Source organism: Archocentrus centrarchus, chromosome 13 (genome assembly GCF_007364275.1).
Source record: "Archocentrus centrarchus isolate MPI-CPG fArcCen1 chromosome 13, fArcCen1, whole genome shotgun sequence".
Lineage (NCBI taxonomy): Eukaryota > Metazoa > Chordata > Actinopteri > Cichliformes > Cichlidae > Archocentrus > Archocentrus centrarchus.
This window is the reverse complement of record NC_044358.1, coordinates 15,831,182-15,844,036: the sequence shown is the minus strand read 5'-3', so window position 1 is coordinate 15,844,036 and position 12,855 is coordinate 15,831,182. Positions and strand designations below refer to the sequence as shown.

The following is a 12,855-nucleotide window of genomic DNA, read 5'->3' as shown; positions in this document are numbered from 1 at the left end:
GCTGGTCACCAGCTCAGTCACACACTGCTGTGGGATGGCATCCCATTCTTCAACCAGCATTTGTCACAAGACAGCCAATGTGGTTGTGTTAGTCACTCTGGCACAAACAGCACACCCAAGCTGATCCCACAAGTGTTCAGTGGGGTTGAGGTCAGGACTGCAGACAGGCCACTCCATCCTCTCCACTCCAGTCTGATAAATCCCGCTCTGTGGGGGTGGGCGTTGTCATGTTGGAGGACAGAGTTTGGTCCCAGACTGTGGACATATGGGATTGCCTCTGGTTGCACAATCTCATCTTGATATCTCTCTGCGTTGAGATTGCCTCCATGGGCACGATCCACAAACTCAACTCCGCTGCTCAACCCACAAATGCATTTTCCTACAAACATGGCTCCATTTCAGGGGACATAAACCGGCTTTCCAACGGTATCAGATTTACTGCCAAGATGCGTCGTTACAACAAAGAGATAATCGACCAAACACAAATCTCTAAGTTTATAGTCATTTGAAATAAGTTCATAAATGACCAGAATTGTGTTGCGTTTACATTTGTTACCCCTACACTCTGATTTTAGTGTCGGGCTTGATCTGTTTTTATTTAAGTGGAAGGACTCGTGTGACTCGAGGCATGTAAACATTTTTGAAAATAACCCGTGCACGTGAGGTTAAATGTTTTCTATACTCAGTTTTGTTTTCACTTCCTGTTATCTGGAAGTTGTTAACTGTCCTGAAAAGAGTGGAATCAGCTCCCATTGGTTGGGCCTATCAAAGTAAGCCCATTGAGAGGAAAGCTTACTGGGATTCCAGGACCGACCTGCTGTCATAAAGGAAACTCTATGGAAGATTTATATAGCTGCATTTCTGACCTATTGTTCTTTCTTACTCCAAAAACCCAAGGCTCGGTGTGTGTACTGTAAGTGCATATGCCTTTTTATGGGTGCTTCTCCATCTTTGAGATGAACCTGGAGAAACCCAAACCCTGCAACCGAGTTTGAAGGCCGCTCCAGCCGAAAAGAGGCCCGACCATATGGCCTCCCATCAGGGAATAAAAAAATACATAGAGTTCACAATCTCTCATATCGTGACAGCAGATGCATTGTGAGTGGTCTGTTTTGCTGACTCACATGTTTGGGCCACCCACGTCTGAGCACGCCAAGCTAAAAATCACACACTGTTTCCACGACAACCATAATTTATACCCTCAAAACATTTTTTTTTCTTTCATGTTGAACAAAAAAAAAGTGTAATTAGAAACTAAGTTTCAGCTTCACATAGAGTGCATTTATTTTTTTTGCTTAGTTTGAGGATAAACGTCGCACACCGTCCCCGTCTGCCACTGCTGAGGAGACACTGTGAACGGCAGGTGAACTCAACAGTGTTGCTGAATGGCGTGATGAGTTCAGTTAAAAATACCTATGGCCACAGTGTGATTACTGATTTTTAGAAAACACTCTCATATGAGGTGAGACGAGAGAAGCTGTGCAATCTGCAGCAAATCTGCAAACACACGATTCCAAACTGAACTTTGAAGCCTTGTGCAGAAAAATATGTTTTCATCTCCACTTTGACAGATGCATGTTTTTAGCATGTTTTTATTGCTGGCATGCTTTTATTGGATCTGTGTTGTCCTTTTTCTTGAGGCCGTGGCTCGGATACCTTGTCCGTCAAAAACAGATGAGCAGGCTGACTGGTGAGCCACAGCTTGTGATGTTTTGAAAAGTGTGCGTGTGCGTATTGATGAATCACCCACTGCAAACTAGATCTACCGAGGGGTACAAAAGGATCCTGAACCTGAAGAGCCTTGTTGGACAAAGCCTTTGAAAACAGATGTTTGCAGTAATTTGGCATTTTGCCTTTACAGATGTTGAACCCAGACAAAGTCAAAAACAGCACAAATCCTCATAAATCACCCTGGAAGGCACGCGGAAAAGTGTTCTGGTGACAGTTTGATCCTCCATTCTTCAATTTTATCTCGCTTCCTACTGCGATTTCCTATTTCAAGTCAAACAGAGTTTCCTACTTCTTGATCAATCCGGAGAATTTCATAGGTTGGAGCCAAGATATCATTTAAGAGAAAGTCAAGACCTTTTGGCGTATGAATGGGAGGAAATGGCTGGCGAGTTTACCCACCAAGTCCGTCATTCAATAATAACACCCGCTCTCTGCTTCTGTGCTCTCAGGTTAAATACCAAAGCTTGTTTTCTCTGCACGGATTTGATTTGATTCCACGATATGAAAGTGACCCCCTGCCCCCCCACCCCCCCCTGCCGCCACTGTGAAAACAGGGCCCGATCGAGCCCCAGCAGCCGGCTTGTTGGGACAGCTGCTCAGATGATCTGGGCCCGCTGCAGGTTCCATGATTCATTTTCTGAGTCAACACCGTGAACTTGAGCTTCAACTTCAGTGCAGCAGTGATTCACAGCAGATTTGTAAATTTGAATGATCACTCAGTTTTATGTGTATACTGTAAATACTGTAAGTGTATCTCACATTGATGCAGTAAAGAATATGGTAATTATCTAAAAGAAAAAAATGGGTCAAGACTTGGTTATTTTTAAACTAGACAAATTGGATACATATTTTGCTTCCTGTTTACTGTCACGAGTGCATGTGCCATATGCAGTGAATATTTATTACTGCTCTTTTCTTGCACAGAGAGGGCTGAATCAGTGCTAAACGTGACCACAATGCATGTTAATTTTATTGCCTATAAATTGGTTATTTGTCTTATTCTTACTAATACTAACAGAGAGAACATCAGCACAGAGTCTGTCTCTATCCTCGAGTTATTTTCCTCATTGTTAATAACTTTATCTCTTTTGATTGACCGTTACTCAGTAGGATATTCCTCTAGCTTCTCTGTCTTATCGCTGTCATTTACTATAATGAACATTAGCCATTGGGGGCTTCTTTATAACCTTCCCAGATGAAGAATGTCAAACCATCCTGCCTGCTTTGTTTCTACCCGATACTCTTTACGCTCCACACTGCATCGCAGCTTCACCCCTCTGTCACCTGTTGTGGCTCTCTGGAGGGATTTTTGATTGGTTGGTGCTATTCTTAGGGCGCTTTCCCCCATACATCCATCCCCATCGATAATGTCATCATTTTAAAACTAAGGCTTTTGCTTGTGTGTTTCTTGTCTTAACTAATGTCAGAGACAAAGTCTGAGCACCAATGAAAAGTTCTGATGTGTTTTAAAGTCTATTTAAAGTTATTTTGTGGTTAATACAATTTTAATGACCTCACAATGTCCAGACAGCTCTGGAGGTTTTTGGACTGAAATGTGGTACTTTCACAGTGTGACTGCATGTTTTTCCTCAGGCTATAATAAGTCATGCACAGAAGACATTCAGATGTCTGATTTCCATCACATTGCAGCAAAAACATGGCTACTTTACTCCATAGAAACAGTGCATGACTCATTTGCTCGATTGACAGCGATGCAGATTTTTGGAAACTTTGTTGCTCAAAATACACTCACAGGCCATTTCATTAGGTACACCCTGCTGGTACTGGGTTGAACCCCCTTTTGCCTTAATTCTTAATTCTTCATGGCATCGATTCAACAAGGTGCTTAAAACATTATTCTGAGATTTTGGTCCATATGGACATAACATCGCACAGCTGCTGTGGATTTGTCAGCAACGGTTTTCCAGTCTTCTTCTATCCAATTTTGATGAGCACAGTTTCCTGTTCTTAGGTGACTGGAGTGGCTCCCGGTGCGGTCTTCTGCTGCTGTAGCCCATCTGCTTCAAGGCTCGATGTGCATTCAGAGGTGCTTTTTCTGCACGCCCTGGTTGTCACACGTGGTTATTTGAATTACTGTTGCCTTCCTATCAACTCAAAGCAGTCTGGCCATTCTTCATTTTCAAACAGTGAACTGTTTGGATATTTTCTCTCTTTCGGATCATTCTCTGTAAACCTGAAAGATGGCTGTGTGGGGAAAAAAATCCCAGTAAATCAGCAGTGAACAGGCTGTTGAACAGGTGTACCTGTCAAAGTGACCAGTGGGTGCAGTTTAACACTGAAGATGTTTTTATTGGTAATCTTTTATTTGTAATAATTTACATGTTACTGCAGTTTTTTTACTCATTCGGTGATTTAAACCATGCATGTAATAACTTTGCAGAAAGCAGCCTGTGAGAAAGTACACTCCTTTTTTTTTTTTTTTTTCCCCCCCTGTAAAAAAGGACATCACCAAAAAAGCTCCCAGTCACCCAACACCCAATGGGCACAGGTTTCAGCCAATCTGGATCATTCCGGTTCTGCTCCTCACCCTTGACTGAATTAGTAACCTGTCTTTCAGTGCTTCCCTTACCAGTCTGGCATGGAGAGTGTGTGGGCTGGGATGGATTAATGATGTCAGGCCAGCAGTTTTGTCACAGCCACTCCCAGTCTGCGTATAAAGCCACTAATCACCAATCTACCTTCGCAGACAACTTTGTGTTCATGCTAAATATTATTGTTGTGAGTTGTAGCTCTAGTGACTCATACTTTCTATGACATCTTTAGTCATTCAGCCACTACAATGAGAAGGAGTGGCTTTCTGCTGACACACATTCCCACACATTGTTTCATCCAGTCATTTTGAGCTGCGGTGTATGTTCCACAAATTTCAGATGTGTCAGGATGAGCCTTCGTACAAACTTTGTGACTAATTAATTACAGCAAAGTAGGCTTTGTGTTCAAATTAAAAGAACGAGGTAATTAGAAAATTCATTAGAAAGAAAACAACACAATATGACAATGCAGCACATCATCTAGCTTGTTAACACTCATAGCTGTAATGTTGTGTGACCTCTGTCATATATACAAGTCTGTTAGTATAAAACTGGATCAAAAGCTGAAAGCGGGCGTGCCTGGAGGTCGAGTATTGTTTTGTTTTTCCAAACCAACAACCAGAAACACGTAACACAGGCGTACACCAAAGCCCAGTCTTTGTACCTGACTATTTTCAGAGGAATATTAACACTGAGCCATGAATCATTCAAGTATAAAAAACTCTAGGCATGAACCAGTATCGTGTCTACACATCACTTAGCATAACAATTTAGCAAAAAAACAATTCAGGCACTTTGTTACCATCAGCCTGTTGCAAAAACACATAATTTGTTTTCTTTTCTTGAATATACAAAAAATTATATCATAGTTTGACAGGCATAAAATGGTATTTTTGCATCAACAAGGTGATTGCCAAAGAGCTGTTAGCTGAAGACTTGGCATATCTCGGCATGGGGTGCTATGTATGTGTGTGTGTGTGTGTGTGTGTGTGTGTGTGTGGCCTTAAAGAAATTTGAGGATACTGGACAAGTGGAGGACAAAAAGACTAAAAACTGCCTACAGCAGATGAACAGTATCTGAAACTCATGTCCTTAAGAAATGGAAAGAAATCCTGCAAAGACCTGACGCAGGACCTGAGAGCTCAGTATTTCTGGAGGAGCTCAGGAGAGACAGTGTGTGTCTACAGCCATCTGTGAAACACGGTGGGGGCTCAGTCATGGTCGGAGGCTGCATTTCAGCCACTGGTGTTTGGGGATCTTGTCAAAATTGATGGAATTACAAATGCAGAAACATACAGTCAGATTTTGATCCACCATGTGGAAAATGTCTGATTGGCAACAGCTTCATTTTCTTGAAGCATGGCAATGATCCCAAACACAACTGCTCATGTAGTAAAAGCATACCTGGATAGAAAAACATGGATTGGGGATTTCCACACTACTGAAGCAGAGTGGGATCATCTCGACAGGGAATGAAGGGCAGCAAAAATCCAGTCCTTCAAGAAGCCTGGAGAAGTTTTCCTGAAGACTGCTTAAAGAAATTAGAAGAAAGCCGCCTCAGAAAGTTCCGGCTGTGTTAAAGAACAAAGGTGGTCGAACCAAATATCGACTGTCAAGCTCATCACAATTATACGTATTATGTTTAATCTTCTATGCTGTATTTCCTTGTATGCGTGCATGTTCCCATCATATATAAACTTACACCTGTATCTACACTATGGGTGATATAACAGTTAATCGTGGCCTTACTGGCCTGACAGCTCGCTGTTGTCAGCACGCTGAAGCGTGTGAACATGAGATTTAAAACAGAAACGTCAGCACAGTGTGGCAGGTGATGACTCATTAGTACTGACCGACAGACAAATTCAAACTTCACACATTTCAGCACATTCGTGTCATCTTATGTTATAGGACAGTAAAAATAATGCATTCTCCCTCCAAGCTAGTTTGCATGTTCTCCTGTCAAGGAAATCTACAGCCTAATGCCCTGGTGCTTCCATGTGCTGCTGTGACGCTCTCATCGGCTTAGCTTTCTTAGTGAGTGTGTGTGTGTGTGCACACACTATGGGGAGTCATCATGCAGGCTCATTTCACGTGGTTTGAAAGGTGAAGGGCTATTAGGGGAAAGGTGATTGCGGGACTGCTGCTCAGAGTTACTCAGTAACTGGGGCTCTGTTCCTCCCCTCTTAGACCTCTGCTGCTGCTTGTGGGCAGCCACCCCCACACACCCCACCACACACACACACACACACACTACAGCTGTGGCACAGTTCCTTCTGATCCTTCTGCGAAATAATGAAGCAATATATTTATTTCTCAATCATTTTCTTACTAGAAAGCATGAAAGTTCATGTAAAGATAACTAAACCGTGAACTTGTAAAGTGTTAAAGGTGAAAATAAGTGCAGAAAACTGCATTTTACTCTGTTTGCCAACTGCAAGTAACAGATTTTGATTTTAGGCAATCAGGGGAAAAAACTTAGTAATGCATCAAGAAGAAACTTTGAATGAGGAACATCACTGAGCCAAGCTAGGAGAAGCTAAAAACATCTTCCTCTTAGTAGAAAATCAAGGGATTATTGGGAAATGTGCTCTTCTGAGAGTTTCATTTCCTTTCCCCTTCAGCAGTATTATAGCATTTTATGACTCAGCGAGGCACTCGGTCCACTCCAGACAGACAACTTAGATCACCAGAAATGACATAATCTGCCGAGCGGTTCTGTGCGTTACTTTTGAGGACTGAGCGGGTTAATTCTAAGGGACACGTGAATAAAGCAAAAGAAAATACATTACATGTAAGATCCAGGCAACCAGCTGTTGGTGTCGTTTACTATATTAAACGTGTGTGTGTGTGTGTAACCGATCTGTTAATGAGATGCAGATGCTCCAAGCGTCACTGTAACACTAGATTGACGGGGTCAGAAGCGAGGATGTTGCCACTTGTGACGGGATAAAAACCTCACTGTGTTGCATCACTGTCCAGGAATCAAAACAGTCGTGTGTGTGTGTGTGTGTACCAGTTGTAGCCTGTGCTCACAGCTCTGTTTGTTTACAGTCTTCGAGCGGAAACACATGAATTTGGGTAGATTTTGATTATAGACGTGACCCCAGTGACAGGAACAACCCCTCTTCATATAATCACTGTATTTATTTATTTATTTTTCCTCTCTCACACACACACACACACACACACACACACACACACACACACACACACACACACACACACACACACACACACACACACACACACACACACACACACACAGCTTGGCCTGATCCTTTTTGCCTCAGGATGGGAGGAACTGTGCTTGGACAAAGCGCCCAGCACGGCTGCCTGCGGACCAGTGAGAGCGAAGACGCTGTTCTCGGTGTGAGTAATGATTGACAGCATGTTGGATTACTCACCGGATCATTAGTCATGCTACATGTTACATGTTCTTGTTCTCTATTCTGTTTGTGTGACTAGGTCTGGCTGTCTCTCAGGTTCACAGAGTTGGTTGTGCGTTTTGTCGAGGTCATCCTAACCTGGTGATCTCGACAAAGTTTGTAAGCGCTCAGGACTTCACCATACAAGTTTATAAATATGGTGGGTAAGATACAGTCCAAATAAATTGGACAAAATTGTTGGCCCGTCTGTTAAAGAAAGGAAAACCCACCGTGATCACTGAATATGTTGAAACTGACAAAGCTCAGAGAGACTTCTACACCTGTCGACAGGTATTTTGGCCCATTCCTTGTGAGCAAACTGCTTCAGGTATATCAGGTTTGTAGGGTGCCTTCTCCAGGCTGCATGTTTCAGCTCCACAGATTTTACAGAAGGCCACTTCAGAATATGCAGGGCGTAGGTGTTCATTGCCCGGATCTTGTTTTTCCCCATTCAGCTGGCTCCTCAGGACTTACCCTCTGCAGGTACTTGGCGACTGCAACTTTCCTAGCAGCCTCTTCATGGTTCCAGCTGCCTGAGGGATTCCAAGGTTAACAACAGTCTTGTTAATGATCTGGCTGAGGGGGTTCAGACCTATGCAGAACAGCAGTGGGGACAGAGCATCTCCTTGGTAAATCCCACACTTGATGGTGACTTGTCCAACTGGCTTGAAGTTGTTGTTCTCCACATCCCCACTGAGTTCCTGATGAAGGCTCTTAGGGTCCTGTTGAGCTTGTATAGCTCTTGGTATTCCAGGATCCATGTGTGTGGCATCGAGTCATAGGCTTTCTTGTAATCAATCCAGGAGGTGCACAGGGTTGGTCAGTCTGGTCTTACATCTACCAGTAGCTGGTGCTTTGCTGCTCCAGTGTTACTGCCAATTCCTTTCTGGGCCCCCACTCATGTATTGAGCCATATGTGCCTGCTCATCTTAGCTGCTATGACGCCTGACAGGAGTTTCCATGTTGTGTTGAAGCAGGTTATTGGCTGGTAGTTGGACGGGATCAGGGGGATCCTAAGGGACCAGGACTGTCGGGCCTTCAGTCAGTCAATCTGGGCGCGTCTCATCTATTAGCAGCTGGTTCATTTGTGCTCCCAGGCGCTCATGGAGTAGTCACTGTAGCTTCTTCAGACAGTAGGTATGAATCATATCAGGGCCTGGTGCTGTCCAGCTCTTCATATTTGACACTCTTTCTTGCATGCCTACTCAGGGAGGTCTGCTCTCAGATCCACAAGCCACTAAGCATTATGTGTTGCATCCTTCTCCCATATGCTCTTCCAGTATTGCTCCATCTCCAGCCTTGGTTGGGGGGGACTGTTCCTATATCGTTCCCCTGCCACTGAGAGTACTCCTTGGATGGTTCAGTGGAGAAGAGCTGGTTTATCCTCCTGGCTTCTATCTCTCTGGTATACCTCTTCAAGCCACGGCTGTGAGTCTTTGCTTGGTAGTTTCTGAGGCCTCAGGTATGGAGACAGCTTGCTGTACTTCATAGACACCACATTCTTCATCACACCTTATGTTTATGTACACCTTATATTTATCGTATGTATGTATGCATATGGTCTAAATGTAAATGTATCATCACACTGTTAAAAAAGCAGTCTCACTACAGTACATAATTTTGCAAAAATATTCTTTGTTCATACAGGGAAAGAAACAGCATGAGTGACTAAAATCCAACAACAACAGAGGAAAAATCTGGTCATTAGTGACACAATTTTGAAATCACTGCCCATGCTTATGTTCAGCCCAGGACTCTGTACAAAGTGTTCATGCCGGCTAAAGCAAACATGTTTCTGCTGTGAGGAAAAGCTTACACAATGAAGTATCTCAGCCACACGCAATACTGTACAAGCATTCTGGGGCACCATCAGGGGGTCCAACCTTTTCTAACAGTGTGAGGGCAACGCAGCTCCATCATTGGCCAATCTTTGGATGGAGAGAGCCAGTCAGCTCTGCGCTCTCCTCTCATCCCACAACTATCCAAACACTGTGCTGTTAGCGTCTCTGATATGCTTTGTTTATCAGGCCACCTGGACATGCATCTGGTCAGCTAGGGAGTATGCCTGTCAATAGCAATAGCCAGATGGATGCGCATTAATAACCGCGCCTTACGTGTCAAAACCACAAGCAGCAAATGCTGACTTCTGAGGCAGCTTTGAAGTTTCTGACGCCACGTTGTGTTGAGTGGAGTGAATGAAATGCTGATTAGGGTAATGGGAACAGCAGACGATCAGAAGAGAAAATTAATTACTGTGCACTCCTGTTTCAGGTCAGTGCTTCACAGTGTTCCCCTTCCTGTGCTAATAGACAAATTACATAATAGCCTCCAAACACAGAGAGAGAGAGAAGTTTAACACAAGGTAACCTCTCAAAATTACAAAAGCAAAGCAGAGAAATAATTATGAGTGCTACTAATATGAGGTAGGACATATTTAAGCTTCATAATAAGATGGGTGATCATACCCTGTGCTTGAAGTAGCTAGGGAACAATGCGTGGAGAGCCTGTTACATAATTACAAATGGGCTTAATAGGAGGTGAGGGGTGAGAGGCTCAATTCAAACCAAGAATCTGGCTGATGGGAGAGAATCCAGAAACAAAGCATTTAGTAAGACCATCCATTTTCTTCCGCTTATCCAATTCGGGGTCGCTGGAGGGGCTGGAGCCTATCCCAGCTGCCACAGGGCAAGAGGCAGGGGGGCCCCCCCCCCGGACAGGTGGCCAGTCTGTCGCAGGGCTAACGCGGAAAGCCCTCTTGCAGCAACTTTGCCTTCCCTACTTAACAGAAGTACAGGGAATGATGCAACTGTTCGTATTCTCCGAGTACAGGACACTGTGAAACAAAGCCGCGCCTGCACAGATAATTCATTAACACTGTGCACCTTGTTTGTGTGACTGCTTGGTAGCTTACTGTCACAAAGTCCATCACTTTATCACTGATCTCCTAACAGCTTCCAGCTGGATATAATGTTATCTTTTAGAAAGATTAAGAAATTAGAAGGTATTTTGTCAGAGCCATGCTGTGACTGGTAAGCATGTCAACAGTGACAAATGTGTTCTGTGTTCCAGATTATAGAGACTGTTTATCAGTTAGTCCCTGTGGGGTAGCCAGTATCATAAAAGAGTTAATAATACGGATACATTATGGAAAATGGAAGTTAACTGCTGTGACCTTTGACCTGGCATCTACATATCTACTGTTGGGTTTTCTGAAAAAATGTGGCTGATGGCGAAAAAAAAAAGGAAAAAGGAATTAAGATTTTATAATTATATTATCATAATTTACACTTGATTCACAGCATCACAGTGCTGTGACAACAAACCCTCACCTCTACTATTTACTAAGCCAAACTCAGGGAGGTGATTCATTTCCAAATAAGGAAGCAACAGAATTTCAAGCACAGATTTGTAGAAGGATCCCCGCGGTGGCCCGAATTTCCCATTTTCCTTTAAAAGTTTCAGCAACACACACGCATCCGGCCATCCACGTGCTGAGGCAATAGACGACTGGTCATCTGATGTTTGTCATTTCTTGCTAGCTAGTGGAGCATGAGAAAAAAAAACTCAGCATTGTCCTTTAACCCAGATTCTTTTAGGTCTTGTGCTTCAGCTGGCAGCAGCTCAGTATCGGCTGCCAATAATGAGATGAATGTTTGCCTCCAACTGCTGACTCCATCGCATCCAGGTGTTTCTGCTTTTCTATTTTCCAGTTTCCTCTCTCAAATTTCCAGATTTCTCTGTAGATGTTTTCAGACAGCCTAAGAAGAGTTCTTAGAAATTTATTATGCAAATGCATGTTTCTAAAAAGTATGTATGCTACATTCTGGCTATGTACACTATATGCCAGAAGACTGCAGCTCAGGTCAGTGTGGAAAATTTTATTGATTGAATAAGCAGCAAGTTTGTACTTAATTTTAGTCCCTTATGAATAAGAATTGAAAAATGATTGGTTCATTTCATTAATGTCTCTGCTCAGCCTTGTTCATTCACCGTCTATGGAAATTACAAGAAGCATGGCCGTACAAGATAATGCCACATTTTCTTTCAGACGCAGCTGTACATGAGGCAGAGCTGCTCCACAAACGACCGTGCAGTCGCACACTTGCTTCCTCCAACACGTAGCTTTTTCTCTTAGACAAGAAAAATATCTTGCTTGTGTGGTTTCTTTATTTTTTGGAATTTTGAATTTAATGTTTTAGAAAACAGAAGAGGGGAAATAGTCTGGAAACACATTTCTCAGTAGTCCCCCCCCATCCTTACCTAAAATCAAATTTCATCCAGTGTTGGACCCCTGTAGCTCTCACATCTGCTATCTCATTAATACAGCCATTCGAAGGGCAAAGCTCTCACATGCTGAACTGTGCAGGCCCACATATATTCACACATATCTTATCTGCAGCTGAGTAAGTGGAGCGTGCACTCGGTGTATTGCTACGCACAAACGGTGATTTGTTATTCCATAGCCCTGCTTCTCAAACATCACTGTGCTTTCTGCCAAGGACTGCTGCGCCGTAAAAGCACTCCAGAAACCAGCTTTTATCTGAAGAAGCCAAGCTGAACTGGAAAAGAGAGCCGGTCTATTTAAAGGGCTTAAGAACGCTGTCCAGATGCTGAACTTTGTGGTATTCCATTTATTCCCAGTACTCAATGTCCTGGCCAATGATATCTGAGTAACATCCGGTGACTGGGGGAAATCCTGGGACTCAGTGCTGGCAGTGCTGCCAAGATCAGGCTTGCTGCCATGAACCCTGATGTCAGATAGCAGAAATGAAATGCTCGCTCTCAGACCACAGGCACAATCAATACTCTCTTATCTTTACTGTTTCAGTGGTGTTTTATTGGGGATTTTATTGGATGGCTGGTGTCAGATTTTTGGCGATATGACATCATGTCAGAAATGCCGGCTGCCGTGAAGTTTACTGTGACGAGAGTCTAAAAATACTATAAAGATCAGCTGTACTGTGCGTGTGTCTACAGAGAAATAAGGCTGAGGTTATCTTAAGGACAGCCATTTTCACTTCTGTTTGGGCAACCTTATTCTTTGGATTTTATAGATGGAGAAATCTTATGATCAGAAAGTTAAATATAATATAAAGCCACAGGAAGCCTTTAATTCCTACATTGTATAGATAAAAGTATTGGGC

General features: G+C 43.2%; 1 long non-coding RNA gene across 2 annotated transcripts in view; it reads left to right on the top strand.

Moving 5' to 3' along the window:
- LOC115791016 (uncharacterized) overlaps positions 1–12,855 on the top strand; it is a 33,412-nt gene that overhangs the window by 12,752 nt on the left and 7,805 nt on the right. The window contains exon 1 of one of the 2 annotated variants that reach the window (XR_004020835.1): positions 7,602–7,655. The exons of the other annotated variant lie outside the window; for it this stretch is intronic. This is a non-coding gene — a long non-coding RNA (uncharacterized LOC115791016). Of the gene's footprint in view, positions 1–7,601; positions 7,656–12,855 lie in introns of those variants that run through there. 2 annotated transcript variants of the gene reach the window in all.